We start from the raw sequence: 26,245 nt of genomic DNA, 5'->3' as shown, positions 1-26,245 counted from the left end.
CCTTTGGAGAGCTCGTTTTCACCATCATGAGCCCCCCCGCCCCCCCAGTGGAATGTCACATGATAAAACCAGGGGGGGCATGTGACCACAGAAGCTGCTCTTTCCTCCTATGGCCGAGTTCTTTATGCTGCCTTTTGAGAGAGGGTGGGGGAAGCTTTAAACCATTATTTTATCCAAGAGAGACTGAGTCAGACTCTTGGGGGTGGAGTCCTGGCATGGGTAACCCCCCTGGGGATCCGAATGTGAGCTGCGGTGAGAACCTGCCAAGAAGCAGCCAGAGATGCTCCAGGAGGAGTTATGCCCTGGTTGGGGGCGGGGGGCCAAAGGCATGGTTCTGGGATTGGCTGGACATCTGCTGGTTCCCTGCATGCGCCACTGCCCCCACCACCCCAACTCAGCACACAGAAGACATTGAACCAGCCAGAGACCCCTCCTGAGAACTGAGGCCAGGACGCTGGCAGTACCCTTTCCCTCCTCCTATCAGCCCTCTTCATAATGCAGACCCCCACACAGATGCTAAGTTTGGTCCCCTGCGTGGAAGTCCTCAGTGGCTCCCCATGGCCTGTAGGAGGGTGAGGCCCCTGGCGGACCTGAGCACCCACCTTGCATTTCAGCCTCAACCCCTAGCTGCCCCATCCACTCCTCCCTCCCCCGCCACACTCCTCCATTCCAGCCAAGGTTACCTCTGGCCCTCTGCGCCTTTGCTCCTCCCTCTGCTGGGTCCCCATCTTACCAAGCTCAACCCTAATGTCCTGGCTTCTTGGTCTGCCCCCTACGGCTGGACAGTGGTCATTCCCTACCCCTGGGCACAGCTCACCCTTGTGGTCTAGCCTGGCCTTGCACTCCCTGGAATAGCTCCTTTCCCTGTCTTCTCACCTCCTCGAGAGACTCAGGTGCAGGGGCCACGGCAGGTTCCTCAGGGTCCCCAGCATCTGGCACAAGGTCCAGCACCGCCCGAGTGACAGTGACTGTGAGTGAGTGGTGGGAAAGGGAGGTCGGGCTCTGGAGGCCTTTGTAACTTTTGAGAGTTTGGGGGACATCAAGAGTCCCTGTGGATGCCCTAGCTCCAATGGGGTCTCTGAATGAATGAGGGGGGCGTAGTCTGAGGACCCCAGAAGGGAAAGCATTCACAGCATCCAGAACTTTCTTGGGCTCAGGGTGGTGAGAGAGCTTCAGCCCCATTGTCACTCCATTCAGACACCAGGTCTGCTTGTCCTGCGGGCGGGGGTGAGGCGGGTGGGGATGGATGTTGGTGGGGTTCAGTGCAGGCTCAGGTCTTCAGCCCTGCCCTGGTCACACCGGCCCTCCGTGGAAAATGTCAGAGAGGGACAGTGAAGGGTGTCCAATGTCCAAGACGTCTGTCCTGCCTTGGCATCCCCAGTGCCTACCTGACAAAAGGGCAGGAACCAAATGCCAGAGCCCTTGTTGGAGGGACGCTGGGCATGGAGCCCTCCCTCGTGCCCCCAGGGTATCTTGTCGGGAGGCATCACCTCCTGGGCTTCTAACAACAGGGACATTCCTGGGGGTGTGACATCCACAGTAGGGCTCCAGGCTTGGGCCAGAGGCCCTGTGGCCCGGAATCCAGCCCCTGATCCTCTGCCTGCCACCAGCAAGGCGCTGTCCTGCTCCGCAGGCCCCTTGACCCCCAGGCCCACCTAAGCCAGATGTTTGGGAGGATGGATGGGCATAGCAGTCAGTCTCCAAGATGGCCCCAGTGATCTTGCCCTCTTGGTTTCACACCGTTTTGTGTTCTCCTCCTGTGTCAAATCAGAGCGGGGCGGTATGCTCACAGAGTATGGTGGAGGCAGAGGCATGTGAATTCTGAGGCTCGGGGCCAAAAAACCATTTTGTCTCCTATACTGGCCCTTGAATCCCTTGCCCTGGGGGAATCCGGGCACCATGTTGTGAGGTCACTCAAGGAGCCCCATGGGGAGACCACTGTGGAGAGGAACAGGCTCCCTGCCAACAGCTGAGCCCAACTTGCCAGCCCTGTGAGTAAACCACCTGGGAAGTAGATCCTCCAGTCCCAGCCAGGACTTGAGATGATCGCAGCCTCCTGAGGGACCCTGAGGCGCCTGCTCAAACTGCTCCCGAATTCCTAACCTACAGGAACAGTGACACATAAACAATCATTTTAATCCATTGCGTTTGGGGCAACTCGTTACCCTGCATCAGGTAACTGATACAGCCCCTCTCGCTCTGGGGATGTGTCCTCTCTCAGCCGCTGGGTGTGGACGGGGAGGTTGTTCTGCCTTCCTCCCAGCCCCTGGCCATGTTCCTCGACCATGGAATGGAGAAGGAAAGAGATGAGATGTGGCCCTGGAGCAGCACAAAATCAGATGCCCTCAGCCAACATGATATTTTTCTCTGTTTTAATTAACACTTTACAAAGTACAAAATACATTGTCTTTTTGGGGGAACATTTGATATTTGTTTCTCTCCATCACACAGTACATGAATCTTGAGGGTTCCGTGTTTCTTCAAGAATGAAAGAAAGCGTGAGGGTCCCCACCAGGATGTAAGGCTGCCCAGTTCTCCCCTCTACAGACCTGGGGACAGATGTAAGTGCCACTGCTACAGCTGGTGACCTGGGGCAGGCCAGGTGAGGGCCAGACCCCCGAAGATGAGCTTCTGGGTAGGGCAAGGCCCCCCAGAATCCCACTCTACCCCCAACATCCACTCACCCCATCTCAGGATAACGGAAGTGATCTTGGCATAGAGCAAGAGGGGGGCGTGGGATTTTGTTTCTTACTCCCCGACTGCAGCATGGAGCCCACCCTGCTCAGTTCTTCCCTGGACCATTTCCTGAAAAGGTAAACTGAGGCAGGGGACAGGGAGACGCACTGGGCTTGGCCTGTGACTTGGGACATCGACTTGGCCTCTTTTTCAAACCCCCTTCCCACCCCTTCTCCAACTTTGCTAGACCCTCTTCAGGGACGAGCCCCAGTAGGCGAGGGGGCACCAGCACCCAAAACCTCTCCCTATGAACAGTATCCTGAGGACTGCATGCTTCTGAAGAGCTGGCTCAGTAGGTCTAGCAACTTTGGGCTGCATGGACTGCCAGGCCTCGCAGAGCACAGCAGAGCCCCTACTTGGGACACCTCTGCCCCCTCCACAGAGCAGAATTACACATTCAAGTGGGCTGGGGCAGTCCGCAGTCGTGCATGCAAGACCTGCCACACCCTCATCAACTCCACATGTAGCCCCCGGGTAAGAATGCTACCGAGGCCTCAAAATACTGGATGGGTCAGTCCCTCAGCTAGGATTTGGGCTCTACACACGTGTGCTCGCACACACACTAATGTGGATGACATGGTACATGCTCACACATACATGTGTGTATATGAACACACGTGTGGCCATCCACTGAACACTGTCCTGCCCCCAGGGCAGGGGCCACCCTGCACTCCTGACTCTCACAGCCTCCCACCACCTTGAAGCAAGAGCCACAAACTCCCTCACCACCAGGCTGCCCACAGACACCAGGGGCCGGGCCGCCGGCTCCTACCTCCACTCCAGTCGCTCCTGGTGCCGCCAGCCCCAAGGCCAGAGGCTGCCTCAGCCACCAGTACCTGTCTTTACCTTCCCGAGAGAGCAGGCGTCACAGGAGGGGTGGACATCAAAGCTGAAGGTATGGAAAGGGGATGAGAGACAGTTAAGCTTGTCCTTTTGCTGCCTCTAATTTGAAAATGAAAGAAAGAAAAGAGCTGGATAGGTCTGAGAGGTAGGCAAAGGTCTCTCCTTCAGCAGGGCTCTACTCCCCTCAGGACAGCCCCGCCACTCTTCCCAAGCCTGCCCTCTGCTAGGCCGACCACCGTCCACCAGACTGGTTTCTCCCCTCCCAGGAGGCCTCTGTGAATGGAGGGCTGCTGCCCCTCCCTCAGCACAGTATCCAGGAACCTGAAAGGCCAAAGCTCATTTCTTTCCGCTGCTGTGAGACTCCGTCATCCTCCCCCAGGCTCCGCTCATGAAGCGACACCAACTTCATTTCTCCATGGATGTGACAGCAATGACTGGCTGCTCCCTGCCCTGGCATACAGTAGGCACAGATATATTGGGGGTATTTTCTTCCTACCCTTGCCCAGTGTCCACTCAGAGAGTGTCATCAAAAATTCCTCAGTCACGGGGCTGGAGTGCTCAGCTCTCATGTGGGTGCTCCCCAAGGCCCCTCTCTTAGCTGGGGCCGGCAAGGGCCCTAGTTGTCCCCACATCCAGATCCAGAGGCTCAGAAAGGCGGCCCAGGGTGGCCGTGGGACTCCTAAAGTTCTTCCAGGGAAATGCTGCCAGGCGGGTGGGCCGGTTCATCTTTGATTATCAGGCAAATGGTGTCTTGGCTTGGGGTGGGAGCCTGGCCTTTCCTATCTCCCCAGAACCTTCTCTCCTGACCTCCATGGCCTCCTCTGTTCCCTCAGAGGGGACAAGCCGCACAAGACCATTCATATTCTTCTGGACACTACACTTGTCCCCTAGGCCATGCTGCCTGGTGGGAGAGGCCACAGTGGGCAGCTCTGGGTCACCTGGCTCCCTCCTTCCCCACAAGGGGTCTGTGGCCTGGAGTTGATGGGAGGGGGAGAATGCTGATTCTTGGGGGCCTCTGGACCCCCTGAATCTTGGGGAGGAGAGGTCTGCATGCCTCTCCAGCTCAGATGTGTGCCCTGGGCTGAGGGCAGTGGCATGGGCAGCACCTGCTGGGGGGCTTTGGAGACCCCCATGGAGGAAGGGGGTGCAGAGGTGGCACTGCACATCGCTCTGATGGATTAGGGTTGGGGGCTGAGGGAGAAAGGGGTTTCTTGGGAACCAGTGGAGGCCATGCAGAGGGTTGAGCCAGAGCACATGTTTCTAATTGGGGGTGAGGGACAAGGGGTGCTCAGGGCTCCCCCGTCCCTCACTCTCCCCTCCTTGAGCTCTCACCACTCTGGAATGTACAGGGATGGGGCAGGGTGGGGCGAGGTATGAGGGTGGTGCAGAGGGTATGAGCTTTCCTCACCAGGGAGAGGCACAGAGGCAAAGACACACCTGGCAGCCCAGGTGGGGGCTCCAGTCACTGACTCACTCTGCCTCTGGGCGGCCTGGCCCAGGAAAACCATTGCCCTCTCGTGCACCTGTCTGTCCAGCCAGGGCCCAGAGATGCTCAACACCAACAGGACTCACTCCTCAGGCCTCCCTGAGCTATTGGCTGCCCTCAGTGCCTTTGCCTTCAGCCAGTAGGAACGGTGGCCATGGGCTCTTCCACTGGGGAGTGAGGGCAAAGGTCATGCAAGATGGCGGTGCCCCAGAGAGCTGAGGCATGAAGCAGAGAATGGCACTGGCAGCCCTGGCATTTTGCTGACGTGGATTTCCACCCCTGCACAGATGGCTGAGCTTGCCAGATGCAGGTCCCCTTGTCAGCCCAGCAGAGTGAAGGAGAACAGCCTCAGATCACTGATGGTCCAGCTCAGGGCTGTCCCAGGTGTCCTGCACCAAGCACAGAGCAGAAGGGAGCAGAGACCTCCCTAACCACCACCCAGATGAGAAATCTCCGGGAAAACCTTGGCCCTGAGTCCCAGAACTCCCTGGTCCCATGAATGGCCCAGAGTAGAGTTCACAGGGCTGTGGGGAGGACAGGATAGGGGCTCAAGGTGGGCGCTGGTATTTTAGATGAGTGGGAAGGCATGAATTTTACCACATTTTATCCTTAGGAGAGTTGGAGGAGCAGGTGCAGTCGTGTCTCCATATCTGCCCTCCCTGTGTTGATTCTACTCACCTTGACAACTACCGCTGCACTGCCTGCTACACGTGCACTGATCTCATTCAACGGCACAGAATCCCCACCCTGGGAGCAGCATTGTCCCCATGTCATATGGGGAATTGGAGGTGCAAAAAGTGTCACCAACGCCCTCCTTCAGCTAGCAAGTACACCTGGTGTGGAACTGAGGGTCAGGAAAAGTGTTCCTGGAGTTTCTACCTGCTGAGCTTGGCCAGGTTCTCACCCTGCCCTGGTGTTATGAGAGGTTTGGGGATTTGATCCGAGATGTAAAAGACACTTTTTACTCCAAACAAATGGACTGAAGGTATATTTTATTATATAGAGGGTAGTAAAGGCGATAGTCTGCAAACAGATCCGAATAGGTCAAATAATAAGAGGGAAAAAACACCAGCTCGACTGGAAAGGGAAAACATCCACATCGCCTGAGATAGCAGTAGAGCCGAATAGGTCATATAATAAGAGGGAAAAACATCTGATCGATTGGAAAGGGAAACACCAGATCGACTGAAGGGAAATGACACAAATCAACCGGAAAGAGAAACACCAGGTTGACCGAAAAGAGAACACATCAAATCAGTTACTTCACAGTAAATCAATTACTTACATCAAATCAGTTACTCATAATATCCACGCCCCACTGCCGGGAGAGCCCTGTCAATTGACGCGGCTGGGCAAGGATCACACGTCCTGGGCAAGGTGTCCCTTCCACAGGTGGAACTCTCACCGGGTCTCAGTCTCCAGCAGTTTATATAAGCAGTTACAGAGTTTACAGAGCAAGCATCCAGTGTTTCCATGCACAAATGGTTATCAGTGGCGTACGTGCACTGAGCCCCCCGGCTATTGTCGCAGCCCAGTAGTTGTGTATGTGCATTGTTTTCTTTGGTTATCGTCTTAGCCCGGCACAGATGGCCAGTCCGTCCCGTGCTACGACGCTCCAAGAGCCTTGAACTGTTACAACTTGCAACTCCCTCCGTGGGAGAAAGGCCAGTTCCCAGGAAAAGGCCAGTTCCCACCACACAGAAAGCAGCTTTGTATTTCTTTGTGTGCTGGTGGCTATAGGTCAATGGAGCGGCCAAACATGGCTGTACTCATGTCAAGACACCTGGGCGGCGTGGTGTCTCCTGGGTTTTGGGAAATGTGTGGAGGCTCTTTGGGCTGTGCCAGCGAATGGGGGAGACCACAGTCATTTCAGGGGGCAGAACATGCCACAGACTGAAGAATTGTCGCCACCCCCAACCCACACCCAGGGTTCTGAGGTGAGAACCCCTGGGAAGACAGGGGAAGGACATTCTAGCTCTGGCCTCGCTTGGTCACTGGGGATAAAGAAGGTGCTCCTAATCAGCACAGGTGGCTGGTCCCTGAGGGCATGGGCACTCTGCACTTGGAGCATATTAATAAAGACTTTGACACACTTAGAGCCCCAGAGTGATCTGGTCCTTTCACCTTCTCTAAGAAAGGATCCCCTTGGCCTTGGAGCTGGGTTGAAGGCCACAGGGTCAGGGGCCTTGTGTGACCTTGAGGGAGACTCTTGTCACGGTCAGCCCTGGGCAGATTCCCTGAGCCCCAGTGACCCCCCCTGTGCTCCTCAGCATCTCTCAGACATAGCCGTGCCCCTTGGCCAACCCTTGGTTCCTTTGCTGGGACTCCCTCCCAGGCCCCTGCTCTACTTTGCCCCAGCCCCAGTCCAGCCTCCCACCACCCCTCTCCAACTGAGCTACCAACCCTCCTCGGTCCTGCCCACCTGTGACCAAGATCACAAACCAGGTCCTGCTGGTCACTCAGAGGCCACCACTCAGCTGGGCGTCACCCTGATGGGGGCCACCTCCAGCAGGAGCTCCGCAGCCACACTGGTGGGGCCTGGTGGACACATGAAAGGCTCTGGGGAAGGAGACCCTGGGCCAAGCAAGGTCAGGGCTGCCTGCACTGCCCACTGTTCTCCCTCCAGCCCTCCTGGGGCCAGTAGGGCTAGGGGTGCACCCTCTCATCTCTCCACCTTTTGTTGTGACTCACAATTGCTTCTGGTTTTCTCCTGGTGAAGTGAATGTGCTTTTAAAAAACGTGAGAAATTGAGAAAGGTGTAAAGAAGAAATTCATAATCGCTGCTAATCCCTGCCCGTGTAACCGAGCAAAGGCTCCTTCTGCTTGCTGCAACCTTGAAGCCAATCACAAGATGAGTCGGTGGTCAGGAAAGGAATTTACTCGATTAGTTAGCAAAATCGGAAGATGATGGACTCATGTCCCAGAGACCATCTTAAACAAGCACATAATCTGTGGCAGTTCTATAGGGACTAGTGGGCTGTGAGGGGGCTCAGGAATATTCACCATCTGGCATCGGCGACAGGAGACATCACACCAGGTCTTTCAGGTGTCATCGATGATGGATGCCGGCATAGATGTTCTTCCTGAGGAGGACGTCATGTTCCTAAGAAACTCAAAAGAATAAAGTTATCATCTATCACTCTTGGGAGGTAGGTGTGTCAGCCAGGATTATTTCCGAGAGCTGTTTATCTCCTAGGCTATGTGCAAGGTAAAACACACAGAGCTTGAGTGAGCTAGTCAGACGTTACTCTAAGTTACAAAACGGCATCCCTCGAGTCAACTTGCTCCAGGCCAGTGTCACCCATGGGTAACATTTGGCAAATTTTCTCCCAGGCCCTGCTGCATTTGTGCTTTCACTTCTTGTTTTCCTCATTCACATTAATTCGTAAGCATTTTCTGAAGTCAGCACAAATATTTTTCCAGCTGCATTGAGGTATGATTAACAAAGAAAAGTTGTATACATTGAAGGTGTACAATGTCATGATTTGATGTATGTGCACATTGTGAAATGAATACCACAATCAAGCTAACAAACAGTTCCGTCACCTCTTGTAATAATCCCCCTTTTTTAATGCTAAGAACTCTTAAGATCAATTCTCTTGAGTATACAATGCATTATTATTAACTCTGGTCACCACATTCTATATTAGATCTTGAGAACATCCTCATGTTATAATGAAAGTCTGTATCCTTTGAACAACATCTCCCATTGCCCTCGCACCCACCAACCTCCATCCCTGGTAGCCACATTCCACTCTCTGTTTCCACGAGTTTGACGTTTTTAGATTCCACATGTAAATGAGATCATGCAGTGATTGTCTTTCTGTGTCTGACTTATTTCGCTTAGCATAATGTCCTCCAAGTTCAACCGTGTTCCCAGAAAAGACAGTATTTCTCTCATATCTAAAGCTGGATAATATTTAATTGTAGATACATGTAATGTTTCTTAATCCATTGATCCATCAGCAGACACTTAGGTTGTGTCCATATCTTGGCTATTGTTGTCACCAACTAACTGCCCCGAGTAATTCAAAGGCAGTATCGAAAGCACTTAACTGTTTCTTTTTTGTTGTTTTGGTGAGGAAGATTAGCCCTGACCTAGCATCTGTTGCCAATCTTCCTCTTTATGCTGAGGAAGATTGGCCCAGAGCTAACATCTGTGCCCATCTTCCTCCGTTTGATATGTGGGACGCCTGCCACGGCATGCCTTGATGAGTGGTGCATAGGTCGGCGCCAGGGATCTGAACCTGCGAACCCCAGGCTGTTGAAGCGGTGCGCCCAAACCCAACCACTATGCCACCAGGCCGGCCCCTTAACTCTTTCTCAAAGTCGTTTCTCAGTTACGTTAAGAGACGCAATCACCAACCACCCTGAACCAGTCCAAACCCCACTGCAAAAGCAACGCCTGCACAGATGGGCCAAGAAGTCTCCAAAGTTACTTTTGCTTCATTTTAATGTTAAGATCTCCACCCCAGGAGGAGCTTAAGCCTTATTAGCATAACATGAAATATACGGGAAAGCATGTTTTCAAACTACGCCTGGGATAGCTTGTACCCACCTCTAGACGTGATGACGAAACTTTCCTTTTGAATATTTATTCCCTACCAAAAATAAAAGGCACTTGTTTTCCCTTGCTGAGAGAGCCACAGCTTTGGAAGTGATTCCCTGTGGTCCCCTTATTTGCGGCAAATGAATTGTACTTTGTGTGAGAACTACTTCTGGTAAAGGCTTTGATTTCAACTCACCAAATAGGGAACTCATTTTGGTTTGGTAACATTGTGACAAGTGCTGCAGTGAACATGGGAGGGCAGATATCACTTGAAGATACTGATTTCATTTCCTTCGGAACTATACCCAGTAGTGGGATTGCTGCATCACATGAGAGTTCCATTGGTAATCTTCTGAGAAAAGTCTGATCTTTAATCTTTGACAAACACTGTTTTCCATACCGGCTGTATCAACAAAAATCAATTCCAGGTGTATTTTAAATCTAAATGGGGGTTTTTACAATAACTTCTCTAGTAGGTACCTTAGGAAAACAGTCTCAAGATCTTGGGGCACGCAAAGATTTCGCAGAACACAAAGAATAGTAAACCTAAGGAACAAAAAGATAAACAGGAAATTATTAAAAATGAGAACTGTCAGTGAAAAGAAACTTTTAAGAGAGGAAAAAGGGCAGGCACAAAGGGGATAAACACTTGCCATTTATTTATCTGACACAAGACTCTTATCTAGGATATTTAACTAACTCGCATAAATTTATAAAAATATTACAGACAATCCACCAGAAAAAAAGGGCCGATTTTACAAGACACTTCAAAAAAACGATAACCAAATGGGAACAATGAAATGGAAAAGGGCTCCACGTTATTACTCAGGAGGAAAATGCAAATTAAGACCACAATGAGCTACCACTACACATACACCAACACGGTTCAAATCAAACCTCTGACGGCACCAAGCGTTGGTGGAGATGCGGAGCAACTGGAACTTTTATACACAGCTGGGAGTGCAAACTGTTTAATCCACTTTGAAACTCTTTGGTAGTATCTCCTAAAGGTGGACGTACACATACTCTATAACCCAACAATTCCACGCTTAGGTATATACCCAACACAGATATGTTCATATGTTTACCAAAAGATGTACAAGTTGTCCAGAGCAGCATTTTTTGGCATATCATCAAATTGTAGACAACTCATCCCGCATCAGTAGTGGAATGGATAAATAAAATGGGTTATATGTTTTATCGTGGAATACTATACAGAAATAAAAATTAAGTACAGCCACATTCAAGAATATTGATGAATCTTACAAGCAAAATGAAAGAAGCCAGACACCAAAGAAGACACTCTGTATGATTCCATTTAAATAAAGTTCAAAGACAAGAAAAACAAATTCAGAAGTTAGAGTATTGGTTCCCCTTGGGGGAGAGAGGTCAGTGACCTGGGAGGGGCACATAAGAGGGTCGTTGGAGGGCTAGTCATGTTCTATCTTTTGTGGGTACTGGTTAGCAGTTGTGTTTCCTTTGGATAATTCACGGATCAATGCAAATATGATTTCTGTACTTGCTGGTATGTATGCTATGCTCCAACTTGCAAATCCAATCTCACGATTATAAACTTTTTTACTGATTAGTCCCAAAGCATACGTGTTAGTGCGAGACTCCAGACTTATGGGTCTACATTCATATCCTGGATGTAACCTCTTCCTACCTCAGAGACCCGGGCCATGAGATTAACTCTCGGGGCTTCAGTTTCTTCATTTGTAAAATGGGTTACTTTTGGAACCTCTCTCTTACTCAGTGAGATAATTAACTCCTTGCTGGCACAGCGCAAGAACTCCATAAATAATGGCTCTTGTAGTTGTTCTTGCCATGCTTAACTCTTTGGGCTGGGGAGCTGGTGGACAATGGTCTGTGGTGGAGGGAGGAGCAGGATGGGGATCTAGTCAAGACACATGCTCCAGGTGAGGGTGTGGGGACAGAGCAGAGCTGATGCTGAGGTGCAGGAGGAAGGGTCAAAGGCCTGGGGCTCCTGCTTCCTTCCCCATCTCAGTTCCTGCCCCTCTATAAATACAGGAGTTTAACTAACCGGGTGATCTCTAGCTGGTTAGTCCTTCCAGCGAGGACATTGGAGAGTCGGCAGCGTGATGGAAATGCCATGAAAAGCCAAAAACGAATTTCCCAGTTTGATCCACACTCAAACCCAAAGGACCAGACCTGGCAGTTAGGGGAGGTGGATATAGTGGTGGGATTATGGGTCCTGCCTATTTTCTTCATTGTACTTTTTTCTATTTGGGACAGGAGCCACCTGAGCCAAGGAGCCGCCTGAGTGGCTGTGGCCCCTGGGGTGGTCCCCTTATCTGAAGACTCCACATGAAAGGGTACCCTTGGACCCGGAGAGCAGAGAATTGCCCTCTGTGGATGGGATGGTGTGGAACTCCCTGTGCTCAGGGGTGCTCTGTCCACCCTGCTAAAGCCCCTCCATGAGGGACATGCCTGCAATTGATGGCTTGCAGGGGGACCAGACCAAGAGGAGGGGGCTCAAGCTGTCAGTGCCCGGCCTCCAGGAGCCAGTGACCTTACACACTCTTCCCCCTCACCTGAATCAGCCCCCAGCCCCTCCTGAGTGGAGTCCCATCTTCCCAGCCTGGCCCATTAGAACCTGAAGCCCCCTGAGATGTTCATCCTGGAGAGGGGACAGTCCCTTGGTGTGGCCCTTGTCCCTTCCAGGGTGTCTGCCCCTCCCAGCCACCAGGGCCTGACCTCTCCCTGGGGGAGTCTGAGTCTCAGAAGCTGCACTTCAGCCCTCTCCCAGCTGGCAACATGTGTGCACACCATACCCACAACCTGCTCCACCGAGCCGTGCACACTGCAGTGTGCACAATCCGTGCACTCAGCCTTCTTTGCGGTAAAGGTTTGTCCTGCACAGGGAAGCAGGGGTGGATGGTGAGGAGAGAATGGACATGTGAAATGCACCTAGAGCAGGGAGGAGTGAGGTTACCTGGGGACACTGGGAGGGGTGTGGGCAGTACCGAGGGGCCTTGTGGTCTGCCGTCATGATGTGACGGTGGGACCAGCCCTCGCTCTGCACCAGCCTCTGCCACTCTCACAGCTGGGGCAGGTGCAGAGAAGGTGCAGAATGGGTCCCAGGATGGATTTTACCTTGCCAGGACCATGGAAGGAACAGGACAGTGTTGCAGGACAGGAGCGTGGGGCTGTCCTGGAGCTCAGTGTGTGCAGAGGAAGGAAGGACGTGACATAGGGGAAGGAAAGCGAACGTGGAGCAAGGTTGGCAGACGGAGACCCAGTGGGCTGAGGACTCATCAGGGGAGGGAACCCCCAGTGGGTGGGCTGGAGAGACACTGGTGGGTACTGGCTAGAGTGGGCTGGCCATAAATGGGGGTGTCGGTCATGGTGGAGATGGTTAAATGCGCAGAGTGATGCCAGGGCAGTGGGTGGTGGGGGTTGAGTGAAGGTGGGCGGAGGACAGGGCCTAAGGGTCCAGGATGTCAGAAAGATCATCTGGGTGGACGCAGAGTGACCAAAAGGGTCGATTCACAGTGGTGGTGGAGAGACAGACAGTGCGGCCTTACACCCACACCTCGAAGTGCACACACAGGTGAACACACAGACATACACTCCCCCATCAGTGCACAGGGTGCAGTTTGACCCACAGGCTCAGTGCAGCTGCTAGATGTGCTGGCCCAGGTAGGCAGCCCACTCTGTGTGGCCACACCACTGCCTCTAAGGCTCCTCCTGCCCTGTGGAGACCCCCACTGAAGAGCTTCATCATCTGCATGTCCTGGTTATTCATCTTGTCTTGGAAGTAAGCGATGCTATGGTCCCTCTCCAGGATGAACCAGCTGTTGATGATGGGTCTCCACCCTGGAAGCGACATGGGTTAGGGCCATGTTGGACTTGTTGGGGTTCATGCAGTTGGGGAGGTTCTTAATGCCTGAAGGAGGGAGAACAGGGTGGGGCAGGACCCAGTGCAGGGAGCTGCACAGGTGGGCCCAGAGTAATCATATTTCTTACAAGTGGAAGAGGGAGGCAGGAGGGTCAGAGGAGAGAAGACGTGAGGACGGAGGCAGAGTCAGAGTGAAGTGATGTGAGGAGGACTCTGCTGGACACTGCCAGCCTTGAAATTGAAGGAAGAGCCCAGGAGCTAAGGGATGCAGTGACCTCTAGAGGCTGGAAAAGGTGAGAAAATGGATCCTCCCCAGAGCCTCCAGAGGGAAGCTGCATGAATTAGAAAAACAACACTGGTCTGTTGAAACTGGTGATCTGCGCCTCTCAGAAGGGGAGTGGAGGAGTTGAGTGGAGTTTCTGAACTTGATGTGGAGCAAAAGTGCAGTGATCAGCGACCTTAGCTGGCCTAGTGGCCTTTGCAACCCCCACCTATGGCTGGGACCCCTCAAGGCTGACCCCAGCAAGGTTAGGGTTGAGGTCAGTGAGCCCCCACAGGGCCAGCTTCTTGGCTGTGGGTCATTTACTTCTGCTGAGTTGGATGGCAGGGCCTTTGAAGTGCTGGGCAGACTCAAACTGAGTTCCTCCGGGAGGAGACCAGCGTGACTCCTGCTCCAGATGGTTCTTCCCAACACTTTCGTAACTAGACTTCAGTGGGCAGGCAGCTCGTATGTGCAGACCAGTTGCTCCTAGGCATAGTGATCATGAGTGGACATGCACCGCCCTCTTGACCAGCGTGTGAGCAGGAGGAAGTCTCGCTTCACCCACCCGGGGAACTACTGAGATGAGGGGGTCTCAGGGAGAGTAGCATTGAGAAGGGACAGCTGAGTGGAGGCAGTGACAGTCAGACTGGCCCCAGGACCAGCTGCAGCAGGTCGGGGCCGTGGTTTGACCACTGACCTCCCTCTTCTGAGTGTCCCCTCAGGAGGGACATTTCCTGGACCTGGAGAATCTGCTCCCCAAATGTGAGCAGGGGCATTTACCTGCACACATGACACGGCAGATGGGCTGTGTTGTCCTCACAGAGCACCACTCAGAGCCTCTTCACAAGAGAGCTCGCCACTGAGCTGCAAGACCAGCAGCTGGCTGAAGGCCACCAGTGGCAGTGCTCCAGGAGGGAGCACATGGGGAGATTTGGGGTGGAGGGCGCTGGGCTGGCCTTTCCACTCTGTAGGCTCCTCCAGGGGCAGCCATGGCTCCCACCTCCCTGCTGGGCCAGTGAGGCTCCTGGGAGGGTCTCCTGCCTCTTTGGGCTTCCTTCTCCTTCATATCAGGCATCAGCCCCCACACCCCTCTCGCTCTCCTACACAGCTCAGCAGCCACTTCCCAAAGGACCCAACTGAGTAAGAAACCAAAAAAAGGCGCCAGGAGTAGAAAGGGAGAAATAGAAATGTTGTGCCTGCAGGAAAGATGAACTCTACATGGTCAAACCCCTTGGGGTCCCAGTGTCTCCATGATGAGCTCTCTGGATGTCATGTGTGTTCCTGGAAAAAAGGCTTTGCTGTATTGCATGTGTAGGGAGTAGCTTGTGCTTGCAGACATAGCATGAATGTTCCAGTGTGGGAATGAAGAGTGCGGCCAAATGGGGCGGCCACAGAGCCTTCGGCCCCAGCATTTCAAAAGGCAAGCATATGCTTTGGTTCATACTTTTTGAAGCTGAGGGCCAAGTTGTCACTGCTAGAAAAAGTCCCACCCCAAAACTAGAGACTATGGGCATTGACATCAAGTAGGTCAAGAAAGGATCGGATGCCCATAGACAGCCCGTGCTAGCAGTGTGTCCTGTCCAGCCAGCAGGCTCAGAGCCCCACATCTTGCCATCTGGGTCCTCAACCACTGGCATTTCTCAGGCCCGGCACTCGATCAAGGCCCTGCAAAGATGAGACCCTCAGATATGGAAACCCGTGAACACAATTCCTACAGGGATATTTTGTCATTTTGTTTTAATAATGCGGCACGTTAGCACCAAAAGTCTGTCTTATTTAAGGACATTTGGGGACAAATATTCTAAAGACTCAATCCATTCCTGAGAACTCCACCCTCTACTTTCCCACGCCTCCTGAGTGGTGCCTGCGATGGGTCTAAAGTATTCCTTAGCATCCTTTTCATCATTGCCCCTCTGGCACCTGCCACAGGCAGACACTCTATAGATGCAGGTGCACTGAATCCAGCCCAGCGTCTCGTCTGGGGTGGGGAAAGACAACAGCAATCAGAAGAATAATAATAAGTGAGCATCGGCACATACTATGTCTCCCTGAGTCCCCCTATCCAGGAGGCACTTGGCCCATGGTCACATAGCTGGTCGGGCCCGTCTGACTCCTAAGGCCCCAGCCTTGGCCCCTGCTCCCTGGGACTTCAGAGAGCCCAGAGCTGAATGGGAGTGAATGGGGTCACAGGAAGTGTGCTCTGGTGTTGCTGACACCGGCTAACCCAGCAATAGCTGTCATGCATCTCCAACATCCCCTCTCCTCTCAGGGCTCCTTCACCATCCATTTGGTCTCAGTTGTAAAGATGAAATGTGTCTAGTCAGGAGCAATGAATGACAGATGGAAGATGTTATTTTCCCCCCCAAAACATCCTCTGTTCTTTTGGAATCCCTGCAGTGCAACTTGGACCAGCAGGTTTGGGGAGCAGGTAAGCACCCCACTGGTTGCTGGTCTCCTCTTCCATCAGGCCGAGTGGAGGTGTTGGGGACGGGCTGGACAACACCTGGTGTGGGCCAGGGACTCTGACAGCCACTGGAGCCTAGGAGCACCCTCCTTCACCGTGCATCCACACAGACCAAGGCAAGGAACTGCCCTTGAGGATGGTGTCCAAGTCTTCATGGCTGGTTTCTCCTAAATTTTAAATGGCTCCAGGGGCTCCAAATCTTCCCCCGGTGGCCCTCCCATGCCAGGGTGCAGGGTTTTCCAGTCTGAAGTCTACAGCCTGCAAGGCTGCGTTTGGGCTCTGGATGGTCACCTGGATCCCACAGCAGCAAGTAAATCCCAGAAGGAGGTGAGGAGCTGTGAGAACCAAGGCTATTTTTGTTCTCACATGTTAATTTTGTAAACGTGTATGAGCTGTGCATTAGACACCAACTTTTAGTCACTCTCATCTGATCTTTCCACGTTTTTCTCCCCTCCAGATAACTCTTGTGTTGTCAAGCTACCAGACCATAGTAGTGTGTTTCCTCCTTCCAGGAGAGCTTCCTCTGCTGTGGGGTCCCACCTTGCCTATGGGTTCAGAAGTCCAAAAGAGAGATTGTCTTTTGAGTGAGTTGTCAGTGTCTCTGCATTCTGCCTCTGTCTTCCCCGGGCGAGGTTGAGCTGAGGCATGTGGAGCATCCCTGGGGCTCAAAGTTCACAGAGACTGGTACCCGACACCTGTCCCAAGGCTCTAAAGGCAGAGACTGGCCAACTCCCAGGTCCTCAGGGCCACAGGGAGCTGTGTGAGGCTGTGCATGCTTCCCAAGCACCAGGCGTGAATGCTGGGAGGAGGCCCAGGCTGAGCTGTCTTCAGGGGGCCTCTGCCTACTATGAGAGTGGACCTCAGAGGCCAGGCCTGAAGGGCTGTCACAAGCTGTCAGCTCAGAGCACCATCACCTCTGTCCGGCGCTTGAGGACAGAGACCATCAGCTGGGGGGAGGGCTGAAGACCCACAAAAGCACTTCCTTAGAAATGGGGTAAGCATTTGGACCTCCACTGAGCCCAGTGGGCACCCAAAAGAAGAGTCAAGAAGGATTTTGCTTCTCTCTAGCCTTTCCTCTGTGGCCTGTGCTGGCCCCACAGGCTCATTTGGAAACCTGGTACGCGTGGATGAGGGACAAGTACAGCAGCTGCAGCAGCACTGGTCTTTCCTTCTGTCCTGCTCCCTGCCCAGCTCCTGCCCCTCTGGTAACAGGACTAATGGGGACAGACTCTGTTCTTCTGCTCCCTGGTGTGGGCATCGGCCTGGAATCATGTTTTAAACCTGTTACTTTCCCAGTAAATGACCAGGTTAAGTATCTGAAGAGGTTGGAAGGGACTAACGGCCAGACATAGTTGGGTATGAGCTTGGACTTCTTCCTCTCTTTCTCCTGCAAAACTCACAGTGGTGGTCCCCAGGCTCACTGGCAGAGCCCAGGCAGGAGATGCTGCAGGCTGGGGTGGGTGTCCACTACTCGCTCAAGGAGAAGGGTGGAAACCAGGTTGGCATCCAGGCAGGGTGAGCCACCAGCCAGATAGCCACCATGGACAGGCTGCTTAGAGCTAATGCCCCAAAGTACGTGATCATAGAGCAGGGCGCCCTTGAAGACTCCAAGGAGGCAAGGCCAGTGTGCGCTTCTCGTTGAGCTTCAGGTGCTGAGAAAGACAGGTGGATGGCACCCACAGACGCAGATGTGGCAAGAAAAATGAAGAGTCGAGAGCCAGGCAGGGCAGGGCACACTCAGAACTGCAGGACAAATTCCCTTTGATGCTCCTACATGCAAAACAACATGTATCAGTTTCTCTGAGACTAAAACAAGCGAAATCAGATGTTCTGTGCTGCTGCGGTTCCAAAGACTCTCTGAGGCGCCACCTGTGAAATGTGGCTACAAAAGGCTGCTGCTGGCCTTTTGTAGGCCTCTCCAACCAAAAGTGAACTCGGGTCACCCATCACCATAGCTGCCATCCTGGGTGCTTGAGCCCACCTGGGGGACTGTGGGGGGAGGGAGTCACCCCAGAAGACAAGGAGGAAAGAAGGAAATAACTCCACCCTAAATCTTGCAGTTCTGCCCAGAAACCAGTGCTGAAGTGACATTTCCCATGACCGGCTTGCACGTGCAGCCTCCACCCTCATGCCACACACACTCTGGGAAAAGAGGGGGTGTGCGATAGGAAGAACCCTGCTACTTGTTCTAAAACTGATCAAATGTCGGAAAGCACTTCGTGAAGACTAACTGACTGCTCTAGGATTTCTGATGGATTTTTCTTTATAGTTTCAATCTCTTTTGTGAAAAAAATCCTGATTTCATTGAATTGTCTGTTTTCTTATATTTAATTGAGCTTTTTTGTGATAGCTATTTTGAATTCTCTGTCATTAAGGTTATACATTTCTGTGCTTTCAGGGTTGATTTCTGGGTGCTTGTCGTTTTCCTTTTGGTCTGGAGATTTAATATATTTCTTGGAAATCTTTTCTTGTCAGTACATGTGGATCTACCTTATTGTTTCTAATTGCTCTATAATATTCCACAGCATAGAATTACTATAATAGTTTTAGTGTAAAACTGCCATAGAAATAGTGATATTTTTGAAATTTAATTTTTTTATAATATTTTCTTTTTTTTTAATAACATTTGAGTGTGGGTTTTTTTGTTTGTTTCCTTGAAGTCGGAATTTTCTTTTTCTTTCTGTGTTGTGGTTGGTTTCAAGGAGGAACATGAACCTTCTTTGGTCATCTTCAGCCAGGTGTCTTCATTTATTTACTCGTATCTTTGCATAATCTAATTCCAAAGAAATTATGTTGTATTTGGCAGCATTTGGGAACTGTTTTATTGAAGAGATTATGAAATGTAGACTGATTTGTACTATTGTAAGCAGTCACTTGTATGACTGTTTTTGGATTTTTTTTGTTTTGTTTTGTTTTTTTGTGAGGATGATCAGCCGTGAGCTAACATTCATGCCAATCCTCCTCTTTTTGCTGAGGAAGACTGGCCCTGAGCTAACATCCATGCCCATCTTCCTCCACTTTATGTGGGACGCCGCCACAGCACGGCCTGAGAAGTGGTGCCTCAATGTGCACCCGGGATCCGAACCCAGGCCGCCAGCAGCAGAGCGCACGCACTTAAACACTATGCTGCGGTACCGGCCTTCGGATAGTCTTCACTGTACACATACTTGTGCATTGAGACTTTTGAACTTTAAAATCATACCACTTTTGATTGTTACAGTGTCTTTTCAAACAGAAACATCAATTTTAAGCAGTTTCTATGAGAAAGGAAGCAGATACCATCCCTACTGGGACTAAGCACTGGTATGATTTGATTTAAGTTGCATGAGAAGTTGATGATTGTATCTAAAGTACCATTGTTGCTACTAATGTTATTACTACTACACTTACAACTCTGATAATGATACTAGTAATATAGTAAAAATATTTATTAAGTATTTATGTGCCAAGCACTTAGCATAGTGGTATCTCATATATCTAAATAGGCATTTTTACAATATCATCATTTACTTTCTCATTATTGATATTACACAGTAATAGTCACGAATAGTCAAACCATGGTATAAGCAAAAGGTTAGAAACAAGCATTTGATTTACAAAAAGGAAGCTTTCCCATTCCTTTGGAGCTTCCTTAACACTTCTTGAAGGAAGACAATTGCATCCTCTTGTGGGTATCACCAGTACTGCTTCGACTGGCTGACATACTTAGCTGTGTGACTTTGGGATATTAATAAATGTCTTTCAGCCTGTTTCCGTACAGTAGAATGGAGACAATATTGCTTACCTTGTAGGAATGTTAGGGTGAAATGAGAAAATATAAAGTGCCTGAGAACTTTTAGGTATTTAAAGTGAGCAACTTGAATTTTACCCATGTATAGCAATGATTGTCAACTGGGTTGGAGGAGATGACATGTTCTCCTATAGAAGCCTATCAGAATTTCTTTTATTGTTTTGGTGAGGAAGACCGGCCATGAGCTAACATCCTTTGCCAACCTTCCTCTCTTTTTTTTGCTTGAGGAAAATTGGCCCTGAGCTAACTTCTGTGCCCATCTTCCTCTATTTTGTATGTGGAATGCTGCCACAGCATGGCTTGATGAGTGGTGTGTGCGTCTGTGCCCGGGATCCGAACCTGCAAACCTGGGGCCACTGCAGCAGAGCATGCAAATCACTATACCACTAGTCATCAGAATTTCTGAGTGAGGCCTTTTTAAAACCATATATGATCTCCCCCAAATGGACATTCTTTTCTTATCTTTTTCTTTCCTCCCCCTCTCAACTCTTGAACTATGGCTATGTCAAACAACTTTTCCTGATGAAAGACTTTTATGTTGGGATAGAGTGGAAGAAAGCTTGAGAACTTTTGATAAAAGTAGTAGTTTCCAACTTCCCTGTATCAGATCACTTGGGGATCTTTATCTAAGCAGATTCCCTGGCTGAACTACCTAACAGAAGTTCTCAAACTCTAGTATGCATGCACAAGAAGTGCAACTTCCTTTGGATTGCTGATAGTGAAAGGGAGAAGGGAGGGGGAGAGAGGAGAGAGATGAGTTTTGTGTTTAAGAATGAAGAATCCAGTTGACTTTCTGTAAATTTTTAAGGGTCGCATTCTGCTTTACTATGTCTCCTTGTAACTAACTACTCGCATTTATGCATTGTGAAAGATTGGATCTGTGAAGAAAACATCACAGGGACTCACGCCCTGTTAAGGGAAATGCTCCTGACTAATAATGCCAAAAACCACTCTCCTAAACAACTCCAAGAAGGTATAGTAGATTGGTACTCCTTTTACCCCTTTAGTAGTGCAAAGAGATGTTAGGCTCATTGAAATCTTAAAATCATGCAGAATTTCCCTGGGGATATACTAACGTTTTCGTGAATATAATTTTAATATTTCTCTTTGAGTTTAAGGAGTTTTAACCATTTATTTCTGATATGCTTGTATCTGTTACCTCATAGGTCCTACGTTATATCACTGAACAGGTTGTGTGAAAGGTCGATAGAAAGAAGTCAGCAATAAGTGCCACGGAATAGAGCAACGGACTTGCGGTTACTGGATAGTGTTCTAGATCACCACTGTCAAATAGAAATAAGACGCAAGACACACATATAATTTTAACATATAATTTGAAACTTTCTATAGCCACATTCAAGTAAAAAGAAAGGCAAAATTAATTTTAATAATTATTTTATTTAACCCAATATATCTAATATATTATTTCATCAGGTGCTCGATATAAACAACGATTAATGAGATATTTTACTGTTGTTCCATACTAACTCTTAGGAATCCAGTGTATATTTTATACTTACTGCACATCTCATTTTGGACTAGCTACATTTCAAGTGCTCAACAGCCAGATGTGGTTAGTGTCTGTTCTATTGAAGAGCACAGGATTGATATTATTGAATAACAGCGATCTGCTGAGTGCTTATAACCTATAAAGGGTCAACAAATTCCAATCTTTCAAATGAATGTGACTACCAAAGGCAATATTTGGGTATATTTTCATATTTCAATCCATTTTTAAAATCTTTCTGAATCACCAAGGAAATGAACCTTGTCTTTGGGTCACTAATGTGATTTCTTAAATGAGATAGGTTTTGTTCTTTGTGAAATAACTACACCTAAATGAATTTTTCTTAAAGTCCTTATTTTAAGTATGGCCAAAACTAGGGCTAGGATTGAAAGTTTTACATTTAGAGCAACATTATTTTCTTGATTTGTTTGGCCTGTAGTCTGAGAGAGCAATGTTACTTCTTATTTGGTAAGCTGTATAGAATTTAGATTATGACTGCTAAGTTTCCCCTTTAGCATTTTCAGCTGTCCCAGTAAGACATATGGAAACGATACAGATTCTAGAACGCTTGACTCTACTCTCTGCCAGTGAACTTATACCATATGCAGAAGTATTAACATCCAATATGAACCAGCTATTGAATTCAGGGGTTCTGTGGAGAATGCTTCAAACAGTCAATAAACTATGCATGGTTCTTAATACCGTGATGCCTAGAAGGTAATTTCAGTGTATTGTTACACGTAATAGATAAGTGTATAGCAGTGATTATATACAATAACCTAAACTTAATGGTTGAAAAAAATTGTTGAGTGTTTAACAATATAAATCCCCTCTGAAGACTACTAATTAAAGAGTCATTATAACTTTCAGAAAAAGCATAAATTTGATCTTAAGAAACAGAGAGAAACTATAAAGTATTTCCTACTTGAGAAACTTTAAAAGTGAGTTCTCCTGTATAGGCATCTGTCATTTGTGGCTAATTGTGACTTAGATCACTGTTGTGTCTTGCATCATTGTGGTGGCTCCAAATTTTGCTGCACATTAAAATCACCTGGAGAGCTGTTAAAACTCTTGATCCCCAATTGTAACCCATGCCAATTAAATCAGAATGTCTGCGGTTGGGAGTCAGGCATTAGTATTTTTTTTTAAGATTCCCCAGTTGATTCCATTATGCAGCAATGTTTAGAGAACACTTGATTAATTATTTCTTCTTTAGTCAAATGGGTCTCTGCTGGTCCATAGATTGCATCAGAAACACCCGGTCAGCTCTGAAAAACAGGATACTGGGCTGGCCTTCCCTGAGATATCAGATGCTTAATGTTCAATCAAGTAATTTCGATGTGAAAAATAAAAGCATACACTTAAAAAATACTGTAAGAATTTTCATATTTTTAAAAAAGGCAGTTTTGTAGTCTTCTAAGAATAAATACAGCGGTCCTGTGTTCTTTTGTTTTATTTTAAACTGAGGCTTTGGAATATTTTATGTGAGTAGGAAACCTCTAGGAGTTCAGAAAAGGTTGAAATAAATGGTTTCTAACTCAATGCAGCACACATTCTTGGATCAGTTTTCAAAGGCTGGTCAAAACCTGCTGTGTTTAAATAACAACATGCTGGTTTTCATCACATTTGTTGATGATGTAAACAAAATGTGTAACTATATTAGTAAATGTTAATATTCATGTATTTTTTATTTTATTTTTAATTTTTTGTTTATTGCAGTAACATTGGTTTAGAACATTGTAAAAATTTCAGGTGTACATCATTGTACTTCTATTTCCGCATAGAATACATCATGTTCACCACCAAAATACTAATTACAACCCATCACCACACACATGTACCGAATTATCCCTTTCACCCTCCTCCCTCGCCCCTTCCCCCCTGGTAACGACCAATCCAATCTCTGTCTCTATGTGTTTGTTTATTGTTGTTATTATCTACTACTTAATGAAGGAAATCATGTATTTTAAGTTAAGGTTACAACATTTGTCATAATGTGATCTTTTTATTCAAGTGAAAACAGAAGTGTGCAGCTATTTTGAATATTGGTTTATAAACATTCATATTCTTTATCAAATGAACTTGTAGTTTTTTGTGTTTTCTTTCACTACTGTTCACCTGAAAGGAACAGTACAAGGGACTGGAATCCAGGACTGTCTGACTCCAGAGCCTACGTGTATCCACTTCTGTTAACGCCACACACGTCAAATGGCCATACAAGGCTAGAGTCGGTTGAGAGCCTTAGGAATTGAGCAGAGGAAAATCGTAGTAGTTTCCCTGGAGCAGTTACATAAACGATTTGATATTTAAAAAATTGTAAAAGCAGAATAAAAATTTGAAGATATTTTTAAGTATTGATAAATTATCCTTCATTCCACTGTTTTAACAGTAAGTTAACACTTTTTATACTTTCCCTCCATCTTTGCTTATGCACATATATTTTCACATAGTGGAATTCATAATACCCAGTAGGGAGTCTGCTTTCTTTCATTTAACTTTATATGAAATTTTTTTTGCAAGTTGTTTACTTTTGATAATTATTTTATTGGCTTCATAATGATCAAACTGATATATCATAACCGTATAGGGTGCTATTACTAGACCCGGAGGTTGATGACTTTTTTCAGGATTACAATAGGCAATGTTCTCAATTTAGGTATTTTTACTTTTTCTTTCTTTTGGATTACTCTTTTAGGGTAAATTTTTGAGCCTGAGATTACTAAATTAAAAGGTAGAATTTATTTTTAGCACTGTACATTTTGCAATTGGGGAAGATGCAGTAAAACTGAAAGGGAAGCAAACAAATCCACTCTCCTCCCGCTGCTCCCCCTGCAGCAAACCTCTCCCCACACTAGTTGCTCCAACTTGAGAAAATGTCTCACGTTTTACTTTTTTGAGACACTAGTATCGGAGCCAAGCTTAGGCTATTCAGAAATTGACAAAATCACAATTTGGAGAGATCACGATTAACTCCCTACCTTCGAGGAAGCTGAAGTGCTCTTCGTGGCAAAGAAGAACAACCCGGTTTTAGGAGGGACAGAAGGCGGATGAGCCTTGATGGAGCAGAAGTGACCGGGGCGGGAGCGCTCTAGAGCGTTGCTCTGGTTGAACTCGGTACCCGGGGAAGCCTGGAACATCCTGAGGTTCTGCGGCCAGTCGTCAACCAGCCTTGTCGCCTGGCCGGGCTCGGGCGTCTGGCAGTTCCCGCCTCCGTCTGTGCCACACCCAGGCCGCCGTGAAGGTCGGAAACGTGAGCTGAGCGGCGCTGACGGGCGCTCTGGGAAGAACCCGGCAAGGCTTCAAAGGGTTTGCTTTCGCTTGGTCTACAGACCTGAAGAATGAGACTGCGAGTTTCCAAGGGAACGGATGCACGGGTTAAGTCGCCGGTTTCAAAATCTCAAAACGGAGAAGACTTTTCCTTTAAACCCTGCGGTCTGCGAGCATCCTTCGCTCTTCCAGCTTTCGCCTCCGGGCCACGAAATACTTTGCGCGGGTTTTTATTGCGGAGGCTTCCCTCGGGGGCCAGGGTTCCCGCCCCCTAACCTCACGCCGGGATTGGTTGCTTGGTTTCTGCTCTGGCGGGTGATTGGGTGCTGGGAGTTGAGGGGGCGGGAGGCGGGAATTCGTCCGGGAGCGCACGGGCGCGCGGCGTGGAGAGAGCGGAGGAGGGAGCGGGTGAGGCGCCGGAGTCCGCGCTCGGCCCGGGAGTGGCAGCCCGGTGAGGAGGCGAGAGGTTTGGGGCCTCTCCTCTCTGCCAGGCTCCGCCGTGTGTGCTCGCGGATACCATTTCCTTTTCTCCCGGGACTCGGAGCCCAGGCAGCGCTGCCTCGGTTTTCCTCAGAACAGGCCAGCCTGTCTCTCGTGGGGCGGCGCGCAGCCTGCCCGAAGGGAGCCTTCTGCTCTCGCCTGGCCGCCGTGCGGGCCGTCGGGGTGACCGCGTCCCGGGCCTCGGGGGTCTGAGCACGCGGAGGCCGGAGGGAGCCTGTCCCGACCCCCGGTGAGAGGGCCCGGGCCCCCTCGGTCCCCGCTGACTCGTGGCGGCGGGGGCGACGGCGGGAGGCGGATCGGGGCCTCGTCCTTTATCCCCTGGGGGATGGCGGCGACTGCGGGCGGGGTGGATTTCTAGGCTGTATCTGAGGAGCTAGCCGGCGTTGCGTTATTGGCTGCGGTGAAGGGGTTAGAGGCCACCAAATCTCTTCTCGAGTTGCACAGAGAGAATCACAGAATATTAGAACTGGGAAATACCTCAGAATAGTGGTTCTTAGCTTGTTTTGGAACACACAGGCTAGGGGTCAGGGTATAATTGCCTTCATAAGCTGTTGAATTGCTCTTTTAACCATCCCTCCATCCCCAGGTCGAATTTGCCGGTTTATTTTCACTATTGCAAGGAAGTCCTCAGTTAATAACGGTGCATATCAGTCTCCCCTCTGTTTTCAGTTATTTTATTAGGATATAGTTCTGGGAATGAGAAATCCATGGACTTTCTCTTCAGAGAAACGCAGTCATGTACCAAGACTTCTGCACGCAATGGCAAGAGATCACAGTCTCAGACTTGCGTCTCTGGATCCTAGTTTAAGCATAGGTGGTTTAGAAGAGGTGGGGATTAAAGTAGATCACCTCCTCTGTGTCAAGTACTGGAGTTTAGGCACGTTCTATCCATTACCTTACTTAATTCTTAACTCAATGCCTGGCTAATTTTCGTCAAAACTCTATCAGGTGGATAATCTCATCTCCATTGCACAGATG

General features: G+C 49.3%; 1 long non-coding RNA gene across 2 annotated transcripts in view; it reads left to right on the top strand.

The window, feature by feature from the left end:
• Nucleotides 1-26,245, top strand: part of LOC131402764 (uncharacterized) — a 77,359-nt gene that overhangs the window by 37,117 nt on the left and 13,997 nt on the right. The window contains exon 1 of one of the 2 annotated variants that reach the window (XR_009218947.1): nucleotides 25,152-25,217. The exons of the other annotated variant lie outside the window; for it this stretch is intronic. This is a non-coding gene — a long non-coding RNA (uncharacterized LOC131402764). Of the gene's footprint in view, nucleotides 1-25,151; nucleotides 25,218-26,245 lie in introns of those variants that run through there. 2 annotated transcript variants of the gene reach the window in all.

The sequence above is a fragment of the Diceros bicornis genome, unplaced genomic scaffold, assembly GCF_020826845.1.
Source record: "Diceros bicornis minor isolate mBicDic1 unplaced genomic scaffold, mDicBic1.mat.cur scaffold_262_ctg1, whole genome shotgun sequence".
Taxonomy (NCBI): Eukaryota; Metazoa; Chordata; class Mammalia; order Perissodactyla; family Rhinocerotidae; genus Diceros; species Diceros bicornis.
The sequence above is the reverse complement of the archived record's forward strand: the minus strand, read 5'-3'. Positions and strand labels throughout refer to the sequence as shown.